The sequence below is a fragment of the Cryptomeria japonica genome, chromosome 2, assembly GCF_030272615.1.
Source record: "Cryptomeria japonica chromosome 2, Sugi_1.0, whole genome shotgun sequence".
Lineage (NCBI taxonomy): Eukaryota > Viridiplantae > Streptophyta > Pinopsida > Cupressales > Cupressaceae > Cryptomeria > Cryptomeria japonica.
Window position 1 is genome coordinate 79806875 of NC_081406.1, and position 12509 is coordinate 79819383.

Genomic DNA, 12509 nt, shown 5'->3' on the forward strand with positions numbered 1-12509 from the left:
TTTTGTAGGAAAAAAAGCAAAATTGTGAAATCGGTAACAAGAAGGATTGTCAAAACCTCTTGGGGGCACATGAGTGGTTGCAAAAACATGTCAAAGACCTATCCTATCCTTGCTAGGACCTAAGAAGGTGTAGGAAGAGTTAAACCCTTATTAGCCTATGTAAGGGTTTTTGAAGCTTGTGAGTAGGTGAGAGCTCAGGAGAAGAATCACATATTGTTGGTGGGTGGATTGGGCAAGGTCAGGGGATTCCACTAGAAAGGGAAATCCTAGAGACCCTAGGGTGTGGTTGGAACTCCTGGTGATCTAAGGAGAGGATCAAAGAGCATAGACTAGGCTAGTCTATCCCAAGCATATTCCCATCAAAAAGTCTGTCTGGAGATTCACCAACACATATTTGATGGATCTTGGATCCAGTATGATATGTTGACAAGAATTTATGTCAATGAGGAATTAGGGTTCCGTAGGTTAAAAGGATAAAGTGATTCATTTTTCAATTATCCAGCACTCAAAGCGAAGCAAAGTGAGTTTAAGGCGACCTAAGGCGATTAAGAGCATTTTCAAGCAAATTCCAGTACATTCAGAGCAGATTTTCAAGGCTTTTCACCGGCGAAGTCTATGAGGTATTTTGTCAGTTTTTAATTATCTTTTCAAATCACAATGGTTTATGGATATACTCCCACTCTGGCAGATGTGGAAACCCTTATTGTGGTTGACATTAAGGATCGTCCATGCCCAGTTTTCAAGAAGTATCCCCAGATTGCAAAGGTTGATGATTCGATAGGTGCATTTTCAAGGGTTCCCGATGGCGTACTCTATGTCGAGGATGTCAAGGCATATATTCACTACACCTTGGAGGAACTAGGAACATAAGAGATCAAGACCATGTATATGATAGCATTATTGGACAAGAATGGCATGATCAAACTAGAATTCAGAAATCTGAAGGATCAAGGTTTCATAGATATTTTAGAGATGTTTGAGTTTGAAGATGAAATAATCTAGTATGTGTTGAGTCGTGTCCATTGCAAAATCATGTGGCTAGACCGGCCTTACAAGATCACTAAGGAGGCTATTTGTGCAATCATCGGTTTTCCCCAGGCTAGACAGACATCGAGAAAGAAGAAAATTTTGAACAATGAAGTCAATAAGTTAATCGACGCCACTTTTGACAACTGGTCAATGAGGATAAGCACTATCAGGAACAAGGTCATGCAATTTTCCAGTATGATCATTGGGTATAAGGTAACTCAATCTAATCAATTGAACTCTGTCTCTAGTTCTTGTATCTACTGTACACATAGGATGGTTAAGGAGAATGAGAAATATGATCTCTGTCAGTGCATGTGTGATGAGTTAATTTTGAATCTAGGGAAGATTAAGGGAGAAAGAAATGTGTATTCCAGTATGGTAATCTTGTTGTTTGTTTGATGGTTTTATTTCTTAATGAGACCTTGGGATCCGGTAAAAGGCAATGGGCCTTTGACATTCTGGTAGGGAAGAAAATCAAGGATGCCTTAAGAAGAATAGGTCAGGACAAAGACAACAGTTTATGGGGTTATTTCAAGGCTTTTCAGAAGACAATGAAACAAAGGGAAAGAGTGCCTAAGCACATTGTTGATAAATACTCTACCAAGATTTGCTTTATGGTTAAGAAAGATGAAACTTTAACGGAAGCAATGCAGTCTAGAAATGTATGGATAACTGAGATGGGCTATGAAGTTGATGCAAAGATCTTGGATCTATATGCCAAGATGCTTATAGATGCCCTGATAGATGAGTTAGAGAAGACTTTTGGGATAGATAAACAGAAGGAATTAGAGGTGCAAATAGGGTTCAGTAAGAAGAAGAGGGAAGGTCAGATAAATAAGGTAGGTCAGGTTGTTGAGAATATGTCTATTGAGATCAAACAAATTATTGGACTAGTGAAGTCATCTCCTTGGGCAGCAGTTCAGGCCTCACCGGTAGCAGGAACCGACAAAGGTGTGATGAAAAGGAAGAAACTAGAAACTTTTATTGCCCATGTTTCTTCTAGATCTGAGACTGAAGATGAACCTCCTAAGATACCCAAAATTTACATGAGAATTCAGAGGAAAAATCATGAGGAAGGAGAACAACAGAAAACCAAGGTCAGCCCTCCAACAGTTCATAAGCAATCGTTGAAGGAGAGGAAGCCTATAGAGAAGAGGAAACCAATAAAAGAGACAGCTCCCACTCCCAGTAAGAAGAAGAAATATGAACTAGATATGGCCCTTTAATCTGGTAAAAGTGTTAAAGTTATCCCTCCTTTATCTGTAGATGAATTGGTAGAACAAATTACTAAGGATGGAATTTTGAGTAATTTACAATACTATTATGAAAATATGGATGATGTTGCACAAAAGGAAATTGAGGAAGCAGTTTTGTTATACTTAGATATATATAAGAAGGCCTTACTTGAGATAGAAAAGCAAATTCTGGTAGATTTGTATAACAAATTAGATGGTAGGATATTATTAGCCATTGAGGAAGATAAACATATAAAGATTCAGGAATTGTTGACTGTTTGTGGTGCAATAATTGGAGAGGAGATGCAACAGTGTCTTGAATTTGTAAATAAAACAATTTTCTGAAGTAAGCATAGGCATATTAGCTTAATGGTAGGAAGAGTGAATGAAATAGTCAAGGAGACACATGAGGCATGGGTACAATTTTTTGTTGATAATCCAGGATTCTTTACATCATGGAAAGCTCATCCTAAGTTTGACATTCCAGACATCCCGGTTGATGCTAGAGGGAAAGGTATATTAGGTGAAGATCCACCAGTTTTGGATAAGAAAATAACTGAGGATATTCCTTTGGCAATCACAGATGTATAGGATATAGAGGAAAATAAACCGACAGATATTGAGGACAATTTTCCTCTGGTTATTGATGTAGTGGCAGAAGATATATCTGCACCAACTAGCGAAGCCACCAGTGTTGAGGAGAAGGTATACGATAAAGAGGATCAGAAGGTAAAGGAGAAGTAGAAAGGACAAGAATAGATTGAAGTCAGGGTATTGGCACCCTCATCAATTGTTGATCCCTCATTGTTGGCGCTTGACACATCCAGTCAAGTAGGTTTTAGGCATTTTGGAGAGAAGAACGTAAAGGAGTTGAGCAGTTTTGAGTTAATGTTTGTTGTAGCTCAAAAGTTAATGAAGGAAGGATCTGAGGACAAGAAGGTGATTGAGCAAGCCATTCCAGTCCTGCAATAGCTTGCACCAGAACATAAGGTTATTCAGGCAGCTATTCCCTCCAATAAGCTTAAAGATTTGACTGAGCACATTGCAAAAGAGTACAAAACTCTTCAACAAGTGTCAAATTGGTAGTTGGTGGAAAGACAAAATGTAGCTAGGAAGGTCACTTGTGATAATATGATCAGATCAGACAAAGCTAAGTTGACAAAAGAAATAACAAGGATTGATGAAGTACTTCACCAATGTAGTCGTATATATTGGTCTTGCACTAACACAGCAAAACTAACAGCTGACCTGGACAATAAAATTAAGGAGGATACAAACAAGATAGAACAACTTGTAGTCAGATTTGATGGTACTAAGTCATTGACCAACACTATTGATGGTTATATTTTTCTTTTAGAGTCATAAATTTTAGCCTTGGAGAAGGATAAGGACAAGTTAATCCGGCAAGCCAAAGAATTGAGAGGCTTAGTAAGTCCCCGGCTTAACACTTCATTACTTCATAAGTGGGAAAGTATGGAACAGATGAATATGCCCACACCAGAAACATTAACAGAAGAATAATTGCACACTTACATTTTGAATGGGTTTATATCAATTTTGGGAACTTTAAAATCTGGTTGGGACACTTATTTGGCATTTTTGAAGGGTGCTTACTCGGATATATTGAAGTACATCTAGATCCGGTAAAAAAAAAAATGATTCTTTCATTTATTTGCCCCGGCTTTGGCATTGTTGTCAAAGGGGGAGAGGTTGGATGTGAAAAATATTAAGGGACACAAGAAGTAATGTATAGCTCAGGGTGAGCAGCTTTCTGAGATCAGTTTTGGGAAGTTTTTGGATAGGAACCGGAACAACACTTCATTGATCCATTTTTCACATGAGTGTTGCCATCAATGCCAAAGGGGGAGATTGTTGGCAATTGACACTCATCCGAGCTTATGGTGTTTTCATTGATGGCAACACACATCATTTTGGGTTGAATACTTATCCATCATTCAAGGTTTAACATCTAGCATTCAAGGAAACTAGCAAGCAAGGGAAACCGGCTAACTAGGAATCAATATTTGAAGGCTGACATAGAAGATTGATCCAGCTAAGGTTTTAGTCACAACGGCCATGAAGATTAATGTTTATATTTTTGTCTAGGCCAACATGTATTTATCTTTTGTAATATGATTGCAAGTTGACATAAGGCATTCATGTTTATGTATGTAAAGGGTATATAAGTCAGTCCAACTAGATCATTTTGGGATATAGATGCGATAGATATGTGATATTATGCAAGCGAGATCTTGATCGACAGATGGCGAATATAATGATCTATTGTCGGTCTTGGTTATTTGTGGAAAGGATTGGAAATCTAACAAGGTTATCGATAAGGAAGGAGACAGTGATAATAGGTACAGTCTGTACTTAAACTGGAACTCATTCAACATATATAATGCACACTCAAAGTTTAGAATTTTGTTTGCAATTCAGTACTTTATATTTGTAGTCAGTGAGGCTCCTTTGTGATGAGCAGTATGCTCTAGGCAGTGTGCCTTCCTGCATGTGAAGGCCCACATCTTATGTAATATTTATTCAACTGGCCAACTTGGATAGATATTGTGGGTCACAAATCCCACTATGGTTTTCCCTCTTTGAGGTTTTCCATGTATAAATATGTGGTGTTATGGTGTTGATCTTTACGGTTGCTTTGTTCTTCATTATATTTTATTTATATGTATATCGGTTGTTAATTGGTAAAGTATCTAAAGGAATTAAATTTTATTTAACTAGTAGAACACTGATTCACCCCCTCTTCACAATGTTCTTGGATTCCAACATAGATATGCTTACATTCTCATACTTTAGAATGCATAATTCATCCCATCGAATAGTGGTGCTTTGTTTGAAGAGGAAGCTTCTTGAATCGACATGTGTTCAAGTCCAATATCTACCTTCAACTATTAGGCTGGACCATGGAACCATGGCTCCGATACCATTTGTTAGAAAACACTCATATATTGAGAGTAGGGGGTGAATCAATATATCATCAAATATCAACTTCTAATAGTTCACACCCAATCATCACTTAGTTGTTAGGAGCATTAACATAATCATCAAACAATGCAAGCAATAAATACAACTATGCAAGAGCACATAATACCCAATTTTATATAGAAACCCTATAAGGGAAAAACAAGGGCGAGATAGTTGCTTGGATCTACTGCCCAAACCCATCTTCACGAAGAAATGTGAATATTATAATCAGTTATAAAGGCACCAACCTTCAGGAAACTCTAATCCCCTCAATAATACATCATTTATGGGCCCCAACCAAAAATAGATAACAATCCCATAATCTAAACAAGAAATTAATATTAGGAAAGCATCAAAATCATACAACAATCTCGCCAGTAATTATACAATAGTTAATAGATGTACCTGATAACTCAATGATGAACAGATAGTACCAAACCGGTACTGAGAGGGGGGGTGAATTAGTACAAACAAAAACACAATCCTAAAACCGGTTTGTCAGCAGACATTGTGCATAGGCAGACAGACAGTGACTCCAGTTTTAAACAGAGTACAATCGGCAAAGCCTAGAATAACTGAGACAAGCATAAACCGGTTGACACTTATCTTCTCATACAATCTAATACTTCATTTCCATTTCACCCTAGTGCATGAATAGGTAATCTATCATCAAAAGATACATAAACAGCTAGATCAACATGATTTACCTTCAGACACAAATTACTCAAACCATCACATGAATAACACCACACATGACACGCAGATTTTTCACGTGGAAACCCAACTGGGAAAAACCACGGTGGGGATGAATACCCACAAGCTATTTTTGAACTCTTTAGAAGTGCGCTTTGTTAGGAGCCTTGTCCGGTTAAAGACTGATACAACAGGTTCTATTAGGAACCGATCCTGTTAGGGATCACCCGGTTAAGGGATGGCTAGAATACCTGGTTAAGGGTTAAACCCTGTTCAAGGTTACCTTGTTAGAGTATTTCAAGAACTCAATGGTTTTGAGTCACCCTGTTAAAGGATTTATAGTAAGCCAGTTAAAGCTACCCTGTTAAGGGATTTCCCAACTATTGAAGTGGTTAGAGATCAACGGGTATTACAATGATCTGGTAACAACACTCAATGCCAATGTAGATCCACTTTAGCTCCTCTTCACCTTTTGCACTTACACTCTACAAGTATCACTTCTCTCTTCTGGTCTAGCAAGAATCACGTATCTCTTCTCTTGGATACACACACACAACTTTTGCCAACAACCTCAGAAAGAAACACAACATTGACCTTATAGGAAACAAATAGGTCGGTAGCATAAACCCTAAACCCTAAACCTGTTAGGTTAAGCAATTCAAACAGTTCGATCCTGGCGTTGAGCACATTGCATTAAATGCAACAATCTTGAACCAATCTCAAGACGTTCTCCATCGTTCATTTTCTATCAATTTCATGGCGGCTGATAACCCGTCACACGTTATCATCATTTATAGACTTCGCACATTCCAAAGGTAGATAGGAACAATCTCCTTCATGCAGGATCCTTCACGCGCACAAGGTTGACATGGCAACACGATCTGTTCTTCATTACAATGCTAACTCATCACACAAAGTCACCGATTGAGTCACACAGGCTTGAGGCACTTCAACTGGAAACCCTGAAGTTGAGACTACCAACCGGTAGTCATACAAAGCTTCCATGTGCCAGTTCCCATAACCACATGCCTGTTCACCTTAAACAAACACGCTGCTTCACTTTGGCACAAATGTCAGTTCACAGTGTTATATCGGTTCTCACATATACCGCTTCTTGGTAACATATCGGTTCTCACATATACTTGTTCTCTCCTCTTCAGCATATTGACATCAATGACAACATACAATGTCATCATGTCCTCATACCGGTTCACATAATGCCAACAATCTCCCCCTTTGGCATTGATGGTAATATACAAAGATATCTCTCTGCTTCACATCTTCCCCCCCAATTTATGCAGATATCTTCTCCGCTTCTCTTCTTCTCCCCCTTTGACAACAATGCCAAAGTGGAGGCACAAGCTTCCCTGTTTTATTATGTTGTTCCCCCTGAGGAGTAGCATCCTTCAACACATCAATCCTAAAGAAAAATTTGACTATGCAATACTTGACTGATGTGGAGCATATACCTTTAGTTCACCTCCTCAAGGGGCAGCACCCCTAATTCACCTCTTAAGTACATTAATGTAGCCTTTGGGAGAGGCTTGGTGAATATGTCAGCTAACTGCTCCTTACTAGAAACATGTTCCAGTGCAATCTCTTTGTTCTGAACTTTTTCCCTCAAGAAATGATATTTAAGCTCAAAGTGCTTGGTTCTAGAATATAAAACAGGATTCTTGGAGATGTTAATTGCACTAGTATTGTCACAAAATATATTTACCGGTTCAGATATAGGAACTTTGAAGCCATTTAATACATGCTTCATCCAAATTGTCTGAGTGCAGTTCATGAAAGCTGCAACATACTCTGCTTCCATTGTAGACTGAGAGATACAACTCTGCTTCTTACTCATCCATGAGACCAGTCTACCACTGAGAAAGAATGCTCCACTGGTTGTGCTCTTTCAGTCATCCACATTACCTGCCCAATCAACATCTATGAATATTTTCAAGTTGAAATCCTTGCTATATGGATACCACAATCCATAATCAATAGTTCCCTTCAGATACCTAAGAATCTGCTTGACTGCAACCAAGTGGGATTCTCTTGGACTTTTCTGGAACCTTGCAGTAATGCCAACTGCATGTGCAATATCTGGTTTTCTATGCACTACATAATGCAACTTACCAATCATTGATCGGTATTCCTTCTCATCAACCAATGCTGAGTCATCCTCTTTGGATAGTTTACAACCGGTCATCATCGGTGTACCAACCGGTTTGCTATCTTCCATGCCAAAGGTCTTCAACACCTCTTTGACATACTTGGACTGAGTGATAAAGATTCCATCTTTCATCTGCAGTCCAATGAAGAACTTAATCTCCCCTATGAGTGACATCTCAAACTCTTTCTTCATCTCATCTGCAAACTCATGACTCATCTTGTCATCTCCACCAAAGATAATGTCATCAACAAATACCTCATAGATCAGAATCTAATCTCCTTCAAACTTCAAGTAGATATTCCTATCTTCGCTTGTTCTCTCAAATCCAATCTTCACAAGATGGGAGTGCAGGCATTCATACCATGCTCTAGGTGCCTGCTTTAGACCATATAAGGCTTTATGTAGCCTACATACCATGTCATTGTCTTTAGATAGGGAAAACTCATCTGGTTGCTCTATATACACCTCCTCTTCAAGTACACCATTTAGGAATGCAGATTTTACATCCATTTGATATAATTTGAATCCTTTAAAAGCTGCATATGCAAGAAGCATATGAACTCCTTCCAATCTAGCTACAGGAGCAAAGGTTTCTCCATAGTCTTCTCCTTCTTCTTGGGCATATCCTTTACACACCAGTCTGGCTTTGTTTCTAATCACTGTACCATCCTCATTCAGCTTATTTTTGAAAACCCATTTGGTGCCAATGACATTTTTATGCTCCAGTCTGGGTACCAAAGACCATGTACTATTTTTCTCTATCTGGTCAAGTTCCTCTTCCATTGCCTTGATCCAGTATTCATCTTTATGTGCCTCTCTGAATAATTTAGGCTCAAATTCAGAGATCATACATGAGTTTTCTCTGACCTTTCTTCTTGTAAGAATTCCTGCATCCTTATCTCTTATGATCTACTTAGGATCATGATTCAACTTGACATACCAAGGAATGGTCTTGATAGATTCCTCTTGCTTTTCTTCTTCATCCTCATCTCCATCAATATCAACATCTACATCTACCAGTGTAGGAACATTGTTACTGGTACTTGGTTGACTGACAATCGGTTCCCAGAAGGTTACAACGGGTTCATTTACTGCTTGCTCACTGCTGGTTTCCTCAATTTTCTCAAAGGTTTCATCAACTCTTACATTGATGCTTTCCATAATTCTCTGAGTCCTATTATTGAAACACTTGAGAACTTTGCTCTTGGTGGAATACCCTAGGAATATTCCCTCATCACATTTCACATCAAATTTGCTCTAGTGTTTGCTCCTCTTGATGTAACATTTGCTACCAAACACTCTAAAGTAGCTAACCACAGGTGTCTTACCGGTCCAATACTCATAAGGAGTTTTATCCTTACCTTTCTTGATGAGTACCTGGTTCATTGTGTAGACTGCAGTGCTCACCGCTTCTCTCCAAAAGGTGTGAGCTACCTTTCCTTGAATCAACATAGTTCTAGCTGCTTCAACCACAATCCAATTATTCCTCTCTGCTAGGCCATTTTGTTGTGGATTCCGAGGGGCAGACAGTTTCCTCTTGATGCCATGTTCTTCACAGTACTTTTTGAATTCACTGGAAGTGAATTCCCCTCCTTGATCAATTCTCAGGCACTTGATCCTTTTACCGCTTTCCTTCTCCACTAATGCTCTGAAAGCTTTGAACTTTACAAAGGCTTCAAACTTATCTTTCAAGAATGTGACCCACATCATTCTTGAGTAGTCATCAGTGAGAATCATGAAGTACCTATCACCCTGCACACTCCTAGTCTTCATAGGACCACACAAATCAATATGCACAAGATCAAGCAAATTGTCAGCAGTGAAAGGTTTACCTTTAAAGGTTGAGGAAGACATTTTCCCCAAATGACACTCTTTGCACAAGGTATTTTCCGGTTGGCTTAGCACCGGCAACCCTCTAACTACCTTGATCTTACTAGCCTTCACAATGTTATCAAAGTTTACATGGCAGAGTCTCCTATGCCATATCCAGCTATCATCAAATTTAGCCATAAGACATGTACTTATATTTGCATTCAGCTGAAATAGGTTACCTTTGGTCTGCATGCCGGTGGCCACCAATTCAACATTCTTTCCTTTGATTCTGCACACTCCATTCTTGAATTCCAGAGTGAGACCACTGTCATTCAACTGGGCAACACTCAGAAGGTTGTGTCTTAGACCATCAACCCAATACACATTGTCAACACTACTCTTTCCATTTAGAGAGATGGACCCTCTACCTTTGACCATACATGGTGCATCATTACCAAAGTGAACCACACCACCATCATACTCTTCTAAGGATAGAAACTTGCTCCGGTCACCAGTCATATGGTGAGAACAGCCACTGTCAATAATCCACTCATTGGAATTATCAAAGCGGGAGACAAGAGCTTTCTTATCTGACACATCTTCCTTGACAACAACAAACACAATATCTTCATTTTCTTCATCTTCTGATTCCTCATCTGTGGCACCTTCATCAACTGTCATAAAACAGTTTCTCTGGTTTCCTCCTTTAAATTTCTTGAACCTTTTCGGTTTGTCCTTGTTGTCACCATTAGGACTGTTTACAGCAATGTGTCCTATCTGATTACAAGAAAAGCATTTTCAAAGGGAGCTTACCTTTGTATTTGCTGGTTCCTTTAGTTTAGGAAGTTTCCTAGCAAGAAGAGCTTCAAATGCCATCATAATCTCCTCATCATCCATTTCTCTGCTCTATCTTGGTTCACCACTAGTGCTAGCTTCTTTTCCTTTTCTAGATGGTACAGCAAAAGCTTTAAAGGTTGATTCAGTCTTTTGAACACTGCCATCAAAACTATTTAGCTCATAGGCTGTCAACTTTGCAATGATGGAGTCTAGGGATACCTTAGTTTTGTCTATTGATCTCAACTCCTGAATAGTAGCAACCCTTATTGCATAGACCGGTAATAAGGATCTCAGGACTTTGCTTACCACAGTGGAATCTTCCATTTTACCACCTTCACTCTTGATATCTCCAACAACAGTTTGATTCTTATTCCATATTGTTGAATGGTCTCACCTTCAACCATCTGCATGTCTTCAAACTTCCCTCTAAGGCTTTCTTCCTTAGCTTGTTTTACATGCTCATCACTACCATAGATATTTTCAAGAGTATCCCATACTTCTTTGGGATTTACTTTATCTTGGACATCAATAAACTCAATTTCAGATAAGCTACTAATCAGGACTTCCATGACTTGCCCATTCTCCTGCATCTCTCTCTTTTGGTCATTGGTGAGAGTACCAGTAGGGGAAACATAGGCATTCTCAACATAGCTCCAGTGTTGAGCACCCATGCTTCTGATGTATATCTTCATTCTGTCTTTCCATTTACTGAAATTTTCTCTGTTGAACTTTGGACCTTCCCTCTTCATCCTTAGATTGGGATCTTTACCTCAAGCAGTTAAGCTTATAACATAGAGGACCTGGAGGATGCTCTGATACCAATTGATAACTCAATGATGAATGGATAGTACCAAACTGGTACTGAGAGGGGGGGTGAATCAGTACAGACAAAAACACAATCCTAAAACCGGTTTGTCAGCAAACACTCTGCATAGGCAGATAGACAGTGACTCCGGTCTTAAATAGAGTACAACCGGCAAAGCCCAGAATAACTGAGACAATCATAAACCGGCTGACACTTATCTTCTCATACAATCTAATACTTCATTTCCATTTCATCCTAGTGCATGAACAGGTAATCTATCATCAGAAGATACATAAACAGCTAGATCAACATGATTTACCTTCAGACACAAATTACTCAAACCATCACATGAATAACACCACACACGACACATAGATTTTTCATGTGGAAACCCAACTGAGAAAAACCATGGTGGGGATGAATACCCACAAGTTGTTTTTGAACTCTTTAGAAGTCCTCTCTGTTAGGAGCCTTGTCCAGTTAAAGACTGATACAATAGGTTATGTTAGGAACTGATCCTATTAGGGATCACCCAGTTAAGGGATGGCTAGAATACCTGGTTAAGGGTTAAACCCTGTTAAAGGTTACCTTGTTAGAGGATTTCAAGAACTCAATGGTTTTGAGTCACTTTGTTAAAGGATTTACAGTAAGCTGGTTAAAGCTACCCTGTTAAGAGATTTCCCAACTATTGAAGTGGTTAGAGATCAACAAGTATTACAATTATTTGGTAATAGCACTCAATGCCAATGCAGATCCGCTTTAGCTCCTCTTAACCTTCTGCGCTTACACTCTACAGGTATCACTTCTCTCTTCTGGTCTGGCAAGAATCATGTATCTCTTCTCTTGGATACACACACACAACTTTTTCCAACAACCTCAAAAAGAAACACAACATCGACCTTATAGGAAATAGATAGGTTGGTAGCATAAACCCTAAACCCTAAACCTATTA